The sequence below is a fragment of the Rhinopithecus roxellana genome, chromosome 21 (assembly GCF_007565055.1).
Source record: "Rhinopithecus roxellana isolate Shanxi Qingling chromosome 21, ASM756505v1, whole genome shotgun sequence".
Classification (NCBI taxonomy): domain Eukaryota; kingdom Metazoa; phylum Chordata; class Mammalia; order Primates; family Cercopithecidae; genus Rhinopithecus; species Rhinopithecus roxellana.
The window spans coordinates 70,675,872-70,687,877 of NC_044569.1; positions in this window are offsets into that span (position 1 = coordinate 70,675,872).

Sequence of the window (12,006 nt, forward strand, 5' to 3'; positions counted from 1 at the left end):
ATATGGTTTGGATGGTCCTGCTGAATCTCATGTTAAAATTTGATCTCTAATGTTGGAAGCTGGGCCTGGTAGGAGGAAGTGTTCTTACGAGAGAGAGTTCTTACTCTTAGATCCCTCAAGAATTGGTCATTGAAAAGAGCCTGGCACTTCCTTCTCTTTCTCTCTTGCAGTGAAATGCTGACCCTTCTTCACCTGCCACCATGAGTGGAAGCAGCATGAAGCCCTCCCCAGAAGCTAATAAGATGAATGCTGATGCCATGCTCTTGTATAGCCTACAGAACCATGAGCCAAATAAGAGCCAACTAAAAAGCCAAATTACGCTTTTCTGTATAAATTACCCAGCCTCAAGTCTTCCTTTATAGCAAACAAACAAATTAGGATGGTATTATTTGTTGAGAATTTTATTTTGTTTTGTTTTCTTTCAGTACTTTGAATATATTATCCAAATATTTTTAGGCCTGTAAAGTATTTGCTGAGAAATTCACTGATAGTCTTAAGAAGATTATCTTGTATGTAACATGTCACTTTTCTCTTGGTGCTATCAATATCTTTTATTTTCTTGGGCTTCTGAAAATTTAATTATAATGTATTCTAACATAGACATTTTTGCATGGAAGGTATTTGGCAACCTTTAGATCTCAGAAATCTGAGTGTTTATCTCCCTCCCTAGATTTTAAAGTTTTCAAACATGGTTTATACAACATATTTTCTGTGTCTTCCTTCTTCTCTTCTCCCTCTTGAACTCCTACAATGCATACATTGGTTTATTTTTTCGTGTCTCATAAGTAATATAGTCTTTCTTCATCTTTTTTGTTCTTTTCTGTTTTTATTCTTTTAAATGAATAATTTCAAATCAACTGTCTTTAAGTTCGTTGATTATTTTTCCTCCTTAAAAATACAACTACTGTTCAATTTTCTCTATTTAGTTTCTCAGTTCACTTATTATATTCTTCATGTCCATGACATTCATTTGGTTCTTTATTTCAGTTTCTATTTCTTTATTGAACATCAAATTTTGTTCATATGTTGTTTTCTTGATTTAGTTTAGTTGTGTTTCTCTGTTCTCTTGTTACTCATTGAGTTACTTTGAGTTTATAATTTTGAATTACTTGTAAGACAGTCTATGGATTTCTATTTCTCTAAAACTGATTACCAGAGTTTTATTAGTTTACTTTAGTGATGTCATGTTTGCCTGATCTTTTGTAATCCTGATATCCTTGGGTTGGTGTCTGTGCACTGGAAGTAATGGCCTCTCTTCCAGTCTTGCTGAGAATGTCCTAGTCCATCATTTTACTGACATCAGCATCTTCTATATTGATTGCTGTAGTTTCTGTCATAGCACTAAGGACTACCCAACAGTATCGTATTAATTTTCTTATGATATTAATATGTTAATCACTAAAGTACAAACCCCATAAAACAAGGAATTTGCTGTTAGGTTCTACACTGTAAAACTAGTGTCTCTAAAGGTTTTAGAAAAACTTTTTCCCTTAAGTCAGGAAAATAGAATTTGAAAATACTAATAAAAAATGAGATCTGTGTTAGACAGTGATAGAAACAGAACTAGGGAGTTTGAACTTTATTACAGCAAAAGCAGGAAGCCATTGGAACTCTGTCTTTAGTAGAAAAGTAATTTCATCAGATTTGTGGCTTAGGAGGATCCTTTTGGCTACAATGTACAAAATAACTTGGAGTGAAGTGACACCGAAGGGAAAAGACATCAATTTTAGCCAGTAGCTTAGGTTGGATATGACTCTGGCTTATACTAAGATGATGACAGTTGTAATAAAAAGAAGTGAAAAGATCAAGAGATGCTTCAGAAATAAAATCAATAGACTAAAACTAAGTTTTTGTTTGTTTGTTTTGATTTTATTTCTAAATGTGGAGTTGAGAAAAAAGTTCTGTTTATCTTCAGATAACAAAAAACGTAGATTCCAACTCTCATACTTAAAAAGTCATATTCTAGCTTTGCCCTTAACCACTGAGAAAAAATGTTAATAATTAACCTCTCCTAATTTGATAAAAATGTAACCTCAGTTGACAATGAAAGTGGTTTTTCTTAGGGTCATAAATATGAGGACAGTCTTTCCATTTGTTATCTTAATTTAATGATATCCTCATGTGTCTAATAGATCAAGAAACTGCCCTTTCCAAGGACTCTCCAACATTCCCGCATTTGGCTACCTAAAGTGTTCTGAGACAGAAAAAAAAAAAAAAAAAAAAAAAAGAAACCCTTGAGAATATACAGATAAGTGTCCGCTAAACACTGGGAGCTATTTGAATATTATTATAACACATAATGTAATTATAACAATTCAATCTTCTGGAAAATGCAATAACCAGTTTCCCTGCTAGGTACAAGGAAAGTGAATGTGAACTGTCCAGGTTGTATAACTTTATCTCTGATATTCTGCCAAACAATCTGCTACTATTTAAACTGCTACTGTATAAAGTTTAGGATGAAGATTTTAATAAAATTATACACTCATAAATTTTTTTTTGTTTTTCCCCCTTCACAAGGATCAGAAGACCATAGCAAAGTGAGCCCAGAGATTCCTTACATTTATATGCATACATAAGTTGTTAGTCCTGGGAGGGAATGGTATAGATTTTGAGCTGATTCTATTGTTTATGAAATTATAATTGGAAAGCAAACATAGCTTTAATATCTAGATCCCCTTTTTCTACACTTCCAGTAGCACCCTCTCCCCCCACCCCACCCAGTCCTGCAAACGTGGTTATAAAACTTGAAAGGCCCAGTACAAAATAAAATTATATAGTCCCTTGTTCAAAAATTAACAATTTTAATATGGCAACAGCAAAACTTTAAACCATATGTAAGGCCCTTCTGAAATAAGTTCCTATGTGAGTCCACAAACCATCCTTGCTAGGTTTGAATAAAAGAAATGTCCTTTTGAAGTCCATATCATGAATTCCTGAAAAATGACTTTGTTATTTGTATCTAGGGTATAGCCCAAGTAAATTTTTCTTTCAATTTTTATAGTTTATAACTCCATGATATGGCTTGAATTTTTGTGTCTCCACCCAAATCTCATGTTGAACTGTAATCCCCAATTTGGATGACAGGCGTGGTGAGAGGTGAATGGATCATGGGGGTGGATTTCCCCTTGCTTTTCCCATGACTGAGTGAGTTCTCAGGAGATCTGATTGTTTAAAAGTGTATAGTAACTCCCCATTCTCTCTCTTCCTCCTGCTCCAGCCATGTAAGATGTGACTGATTTCCCTTCACTGTCCACCATGATTGTAAGTTTCCTGAGGCCTCCCCAGCCATGCTTCCTGTAGAGCCTGTGGAACCATGAGCCAATAAAACCTCTTTTCTTTATAAATTACTCAGTTTCAGATATTTATTTTCTTTTTTCTTTTTCTTTCAGGTATTTCTTTATAGCAGTGTGAAAATGGACTAATAACACTCCACTTCTCCAGCCAGTTAGACTGCATTTCTTGAAGTAGCCTGATCTAAAGTGGTTGACCCCAAACCTGGGTATTTCTCCTGAACCCTGCAATTAGCTTCATAACGAAGTTTCACTCACTAGAAAATTAATTTTAATAGAGTCTTATAAATTGAGTAGGGTAAAAATGCTCTCACCTCTTTAACAAGGCTCAGCTATAGCACAAATTTGTCACATTGAGTTATCTACAACCTCTTTCAAATCATTTGGAGAAATTTGACCATTTATGCTGGTTTAGCAATTTTAATGGGAGTTAACAGTCATTACGCTAAAACACTGATTGATTAAATAAGGTGGGTGTTAAAAATCAGATTAAGCCACTATCATAGTGAATTTGCTTATCAATGACGTCAAAATGGTTAACAATCCTTTGTGATGCCAAAGTTGGTGAGGTCATTAGTTACAGCTCAGGGCAAAGGAGGGAGCCTGGTAAAGATGCCTTTGGTGATAACACCATTTCCTCCAAATTCCTTTTCCACCAGTTTGAGTTCCACCTTTTCTTCCACCCACAGGACTGCTTGAAATGTTACAGAAGACCTAAAAGACTGTTTCTGTCTATGTCCTGGCAACAGAGGCTGTTTATCCTATTCTTTTTCTTATTCTTTTTCTTTTTCTTTTCTTTTCTTTCTTTCTTTCTTTTTTTTTTTTTTTTTTTTTTTTTTTTTTTTTTTTTTTGCACTTCTCCATCTATCTTTGTCATCAGTTTTACCCATGGTACCCCCTTTCAGGGTACACATGCACACAAATATACCCCTGCCCACATGGACACATACACACACACAAATCTTGCACTGAATTTTTCAGTCTAATCAGAATGATATATTTAAGTGGTTGAAATGCAAGATCTTGGAATAAAATTTAAGTGTAAGTAATATAGAGAGAGGGGACAAGAGAGGGATAGAGACAGAGAGAGACATCAGAGTCCACGTAGCCACAACATAGTCACATAGAAGAGCAGGTGAATGTAGCTTTTGTTTAGCATTAAGATAGATTGGAGAAAATCAAGCTATGGAATTATCTTTCTGCTCCTTTATTGTTGAAATACCAAAGAGCAGCTTTCGTCATTTTTATATTCTTATATCAAGTTACATTTAGCCAATGTAAAATTGCTTTTGAAGCCAGGCATCCAATATGAGTTGAAGTGGAGATGTGTCAGTTACTCAGTGTCTTTGGGTATTGTTGATACAATATCTGATTCTTTAAGTAAAATTGCCAAGCAACTTCTACTATGCAGATGTAACTTACTACATTTTTCTGTCTTCTGTTACTCTATTTATGTATTTTAAGTTGTATTACTCTCACCCTATCTCTAACCCATTCTATCTTTCAATCCCAAAAGTAAATCTCTGATTTAAACTACTATACATTCTAAAATAATCACTTGAATCTATGTTTCTTCTCACTTAGAACATTAAATCACAACATCAGTCTGACTGTGGGATAAATCAGTCAATAATTAATAAGAGAGTTACGATGTCTGTTAGTGTGTAGACCTGTTTCTTACAAGAAATCATTTATTTAATTTTAACTTGTATCATAAGTGCTTAAATGCATTTGCCTGCCTCAGTTAATATGATTTTCCCTTGCCCTTATTTATACAAAATATCTTTCATATACATATGTGTGTGTGTTTCTATCAATCAAATAAGATCACTTGAAAATACTAAACCACAAATTGAATCATATTGTTATTTTTGTAGCCATACAGATGTACATGTATACCCTCAAAAGGAAATGGAGAATTAATTTAATCTCATATTTGCTTTAGTTCAATCTGAGCATGAAATGTAACATATTTTTAATAGCTCAAGTTTTGTTAAGTTTACCAATTTTGATATTATAGGGATAAGTTTAATTTCTTGATTTCCAGAACTAATATACAGTGATGTATGGTAGGGGGGTTGACAAAGGTAGTAGAATTTATTATGACCTCTATTTCTCAAAATTGCTAAACAGATAAAAATATATATTTGATAAGTTACTCAAACAATGAAGAATTGAAAAAGTCTTATCTCACTTTCTTAAGGATCAATATTATGTTCTTAGTTGAAAATCTTCATTCTGTTAGAGGTGTGTCATGGAAGAAGGTTCTATAATTCAATGTTCGCTTGTCTTTTCAGCTGAGGAAGGTTGCTCATATTTTAGTAGCCAGGCCTACACATTTTGCTTTTGATGTTCCTGGTAAACATTTTTTTCTCAGTCCTAGCAACTCATTTTCACAACATTACTTTATAATTTGATTCAGTCAATCATTGAAATAATTTATACTTCATTATTGCATCAAAATTCCTTTATGAAAAAAACAGTAACAAAACCCATGGTCAAACTTGAGACTGTTCCTAATTTTGAGGATGAATATTTGGGGCTCTGCAAGGTGAAAGCAGTTAAATTTCCCCATAACATTTGCTTCACATTTGATTATTATTCTTGTCTTGTAGTAGGTTTTAATTAGGATATTTTCTGATCTGTACGTTCTTGAAGGCTATGGAGTTAGGAGACCCAATATGATAGTGTGGAAAAATCCCTAGAATATATAAAATATATATATATAATATGTTTTATATATATATATATATAATGTGTATATTTTTTTTAATGTGGTCTGATTCTGGACTATAGCACAGACCAGCTCTGTGGCCCAGCAGATAATGTAAGCTTTCTGATATTTAGGCCAGATTGCTGGTACAAAGGGGTAATGGTACTCATCTCATTAGCTGATTGTTAGGAGGATTCAAATGAGGAAATTACCTGAAGGTACTCTTACCAATTCTGAATCTAATATAAATGACCTCTAAAAGGCCATTGTTGAAATATAAAGAGCAGAGAAGTGTCTGGGACAAAGGAACTAGACATCACCAAGTTTCTCCTTAAACACATTAGCATGTATCAATCCAAGTCACTGCTTGGCCCCTTAGAATAGAAGTGATGATGATCCTAAGCTCAACAGATGCATTAATATGGAAGTGGATTTAATCATAAAAACCAATTACAAGCCACCAAAACTGGGTTTGAATCCTTGTTCTTCCATTTGCAGTAAGGCTACATGCACATTCATTAGGCTTTCTTTGCCTTAGTTTTCTCATCTGTAAATGGTGGTAATAACAGCACCTGCCTTAGGGATTTCTGGGAGGATGCAATGTGTTAATATATTGAAAATACTCATACCGAGGTTTGGCAAATACCAAGTGCTCTAGTTTAGTCAGTTATCACTATCAATTAGCAAATGTTAGGAAGCACATGACATTTGATTGAAACCATGGTTGTTGACAATCAACTCATGGCTAATGTAACAGTCAAATATAGTTTGTAAAATCCACGCTATGTAACCAGGAAGAGTAATTCTTGATATTTTTATGTATTAACTGGTTTTCTAATACTGTGGATAGTTTACTTAATAGCTATGGACAAATCTAAATAATAAATATCATGCACTAAAGTGGGTGTTTTAAGCCTGGAAGTAAGGATAAAAATTCAGAAGTTGAAATCAAGATGATCTGTCTTCAAATTTTCAAATCTTTCTATCTTCATGAAACACAGACATGATACAGGGCAAAGTGTGATGAGGATAGAGAGGACTCACCCTCTCTAACCCTGTCCACGAACAGTTCCCTCAGGTTGGCAAAAGCCTTAAAGACAACACAGATATTTTTCTATTTATAATGGGCTTATAACCCGATAAACCCAACGTAAGTTGAAAATGGATTTAATACACCTAACCTCCAGAACATCATAGCTTAGCCTAACCTGCCTTTAAAAGTGCTTAGAACCACTTACATCAGCCAACAGTTGAGCAAAATCATCTAACACAAAGCCTATTTTATAGTAGTGTTACACATCTCATGTAATTTATTGAATACTGTACTGAAAAGGAAAAATAAGAAAATGATTGTATGGCCATTGTAAATCCCCCAAATCATAAACCAAACTGTTGTAAGTCAAGGACCCTCTGTACAAGTCCAGATGATAGTAAGAGAAGTCACAGAAAATATTCAATGAGATAATAAATGTAAATTTAATGACACTTTGTCATTATTGTGGTGGGGGTGGTCCTTACCATTTGCACCTCAAATTTCACGAAGGCAGGAACTGTGTATCATCTCCTCAGTGTTGTTAGACCTGTATGATGATACAGTAATAAAACAAAAAATATGACTTCCAAAAAATACCAAAATACAATGTAAATTTTTGTGGAAGTCTCTTAAAGGCACATCAAAGGGAGTTAAATTCTTTGAGTTTATAAATGCTCCAAAACCCTTTTCATCTTTCTCCTAACACCTTGTCACAATCTACTTCGTCTAAGTCTCTTATTTATTTTTTATTCCAGTCCAAGGCCTTTTTATCCTCCTGATTCTTTCTCATCTAAACCAACATAGCTTTTCTAAGCACTTCCCACTTGTTCTTTCAGATTTCTTGGAAGTTGGAAGAAGAAATGCTATGAATACATAGACCTATATGCAACAAATTTTCGAATAAATGAAAACTTAAAGGCGTAAGTTTTATTCAGTAATGGCATAGTTTTGCTAGTCTGCCATGGACATTTGGAAGTGAATTAGAACCCAATGCTTGTCCAAGGGAAGGACAGAGTGTGTGATTAAATTAGGCAGGAACTAAGAAGAATGTTTTTATATTAAAACAAAACAAAACAAAATAGAAAACAGCCGGGCGTGGAGACTCACGCCTGTAGTCACAGCACTTCGGGAGGCCAAGGCGGACAGATCACTAGGTCAAGAGATTGAGACCATCCTGGCCAACATGGTGAAACACCGTCTCTACTAAAAACACAAAAATTAGCCGGGCGTGGTCACGCGTGCCTATAGTCCCAGCTAGTGGGAGGCTGAGGCAGGAAAATTGCTTGAACCAGTAAGGCAGGGGTTGCAGTGAGCTGAGATTGCCCCACTGCACTCCAGCCTGGGGACAGAGCAAGACTCCGTCTCAAGAAACAAAACAAACAAACAAAAACCCAGGAATCAAGAACTAAAGAATGATTAGCAGGATTCCTTATTTCAAATCAGGTTCGGATTCAAGTGATTATTTCATGGCTCCTTTCAGTCTCCTGGGCTTTCTTCTCTTGCTCTTATATCTTTCTCTCGGATATTTTATGGAGTTCTCACCTCTTCCTTTGACGAGCTTTAAAATTCTAAATTGATCTTTAATTTTTCAACTGAGGTTGGTTAGTTTTATTGCCCTTGCGAGCATGTTAGAAGGGAATCATTCTTAAGCTCTTCTTTTCATCTGATGTTTTTTCTTTTTTAATACAATAGCCACAGATTACTTACTTATTATTGCAGCTTCTGGATGCACCTGAGAACTGTGCTTTTTGCTTAAGACTTCACACACACAAAAATACATTTTAAGTTAAATAACTAAATCATTACAGAATTTAGCATCAAAACCAATCTGTTTTAATTTGCTTCATTAAAATGCATTGTAAGTCCCATCACTGTGACAGTATATTACATCAAGAGGGCCTTTCAATAACCTTAACCCAAATTCAAGAGTAAGGAAGGAGAAAGGAAGGGAGGGAGGAGTATGAAGAGAGAGCTTTAAGGTATCACAAAACAACCAATAGACAGGTAAATGCTTATATAAATATTTAAGATCTCCTACCTCATGCACAAAATGTTACAACCAGCAATGAACAGGAAGAGTATCTTAGGTTGCTAATTATTAGCCCTTGGTCGTTTGCAAACAGAGAGAAATAGAGTCCTCTAGGTTTATCACATTTGTTTTGTTTTGTTTTTATTGAGTTTAGTTACAGAAGCCTGGATGTTTACTTCATCCTGTATGTTTGTTTTTCATTTATTTTTCAGCCAAGACACTGGACATTGATTTCCTTTTGAGTTTTATTTAAAGTGAATTCACAATTGTGGATGAGAAAGGCAGAGCCAAAATCTTTGCCCTGAGCACAAACCAAAGTAAAATCAAAGCATTTCTGAGAGTGTGAGTTGTTCAGTTAAATTTCCTTAAAAAAAAAAAAAAAAAAAAAAAAAAAAAAAATTCATCAAGCAATTGCCCTGCTGAAATGGATCAGACATGGAGGCAGAAATCAGGAGAAACTCTCGGCATGCCAGCTCGTGCAGGATAATTTTCACATCAAAGAACTTCAAAATAGGATTTTTTCTAAGTATTTTAACTTTTAGCTAGCTAACTCAAATCCTTTCTGGAAGTAAGCAGGTTATAAATTATAACTACATAAATAAATAAATCTCATGGTACTATCCAGATATCACCCAGTTCAAGGTTTACCTATCACAACCCCATGTCAATGTGTGAAGTTAGGGTCAGGGTTGTCTTCATATCACCGTTCTTTTTCTTCAAAGAATTGGGTAGATAGATGTGAGTATCCATACTAAAGAAGAAATTTCTGGAAGAAAGACCAGCATTTGCAATGGCTTTAAGGTTTGAAAAATAGGCTGGGAGCTCAGGAACAGTGAGAATATAAGAAAGAATAGAATGGAGTATTCTTACAGAAATGAAACCAGAAATGTAAATTCTGAATAGATTAGGAAGCTCTTCTATGCCATTTTAAGGACTTTTTGTGTGTGTGTGCACAATGCCATCCTAGAGGCTTGATAATTCACACTTGGTTTATAGCCTGTTTTTGTTGCTAATTATCTTCATAACTTTGTATAATTTTTCAGACATCAGTTTTTTCATCTATAAATGATGAAATTGAGATTGAAATGCTTTCAATGTTTCATATTTGTGATTATATATAATTATATATCTATATCATTATATCATAGACCTACCTACAAATACATATAAATAATCTATATATTCAGAGGAAAATAAATCAATATTGATACAACTACAGTTTTTAATTCCTAATAGTTACCTACAATATAAATATATCTATATTTTCTAAGCTTTCCATTCGTATCTTTCACCATATTAGCATTCTCACTTCATTACTCTATTTATAAAATGTGTCCTAGGTTTTTTTGATCCCTTTCTCCCCTCATGTTGTACCCTTTCTCGGCAACCACTTTGATCCTATAACATCTATTGAAATTATGGCCTTCTCTAGATTTCAGTCCAACTCTCCTTCCTCCAATAAATCTTCCGTGTAACCTCACAATGAATATAGAATTGTTTTTTTTTTCAAATTCCCAGTGTACATTTATGCTGTTTGTACCTATTCTATCTTCACTTAGAGCTCCTCCAGTCAGTATTCCTTACTAAATTGCTGTCTACTACAGGAATGGAAAGTTCCACACTCGTATTTGTAACCTTCCATATACTTTCTTAAAAATGCCAATATATTTGGTACATGGAAGTTATCCAACAATATTTGAAATTATATTAAATGTTATATTTGTATCACTTGGAAGAAAAGTCTTCTTAGTACTTAAATATGTGAAAGATTTCAGTGATTAATTTTTATGCAGCAAACAGAAAAATAAAAATAAACAGTTGTTGTGGAGCCAGGAAGAAATTCTCAGTAGATTGCATAAGGAGAGTGGCTGCATATTCTCCTCTGGAGATTTCTCAAAAGTCCCTTCCCATTTTATGAATTCATCTTCCTGTGTCTCTTTATTATAGCCCATCTTTCTCATGGAATATGAATTAGTGCAAGGTAGTGCATGATACAGAGTACCAAAAATAAAAATCTCAAGGCTATATGTTTTTGTCATTATAGTTGAATTTGGGCAAGTAACTTAGTGGTCTAAATTCAACTGTGGAAGAGTCATGCCCTCTTCCACAAAATGGGAAAAATACTGCCTGTGCTTTCCATTTGATAGGGTTATTTTGAAAATAAAAAGGGATGATATATTTAACAACAAATAATACATTAATCTAATCAGTTTCCTGAATATGTGGTAGAGGTTAGGCTTCCATAACTATGTGCGTGTTTTCTGACATAATAAACATTCTTCTATTTTATAAAATTAATTCTACTTCCCCCTATAAAGTAAAGCACAGTGAGCATCTTCTCCAATAAGACTTCACAGATACCCAAATTTACTATATGCTCTACCATAGACCCTCTCATCCGGGATCACAATCTTTGATTTAATTTTCAGTCTCCATTATGATGATGCAAAGACCTTGCCTTTCAGGACTAAAACTTAGACAAACACTGAATCTTTTACACATTATTATTCAGCAAATATTGATCGGCTGAATAAACTTTAGAACATATCTCAGTTTTTAGCCGATTCCTTATAAAGTTTAAAACAGTATTCTTCTAGTTTGTAATTTTGTGAAAAGTATGGTTCAGTTTTGTAAAATCAACAGTCACATACCTTGAATCTGAGGCCTAGCAGAAAACCCAAGAAATATTTATGATAGCATTATAGAAGCTATCATAAAAGCCTAGTAGAAAACCCAAGGAATAGTCAGGAGAGCATTGTACTTTTTGCAGAAGTTACCTCTAAAATAAATAAAGAAGTTTATACAGACACGTCACAGAATATTTTTTAGGAATGATATTGAAAAGCAGAAACATGAACGTGAGGCCTGCTTTGTATAAAGGCATGCTTCACTTGGTAGTTTCTAAAAAAAAAAATTCGCCCTAATCCTGTTTCAATAT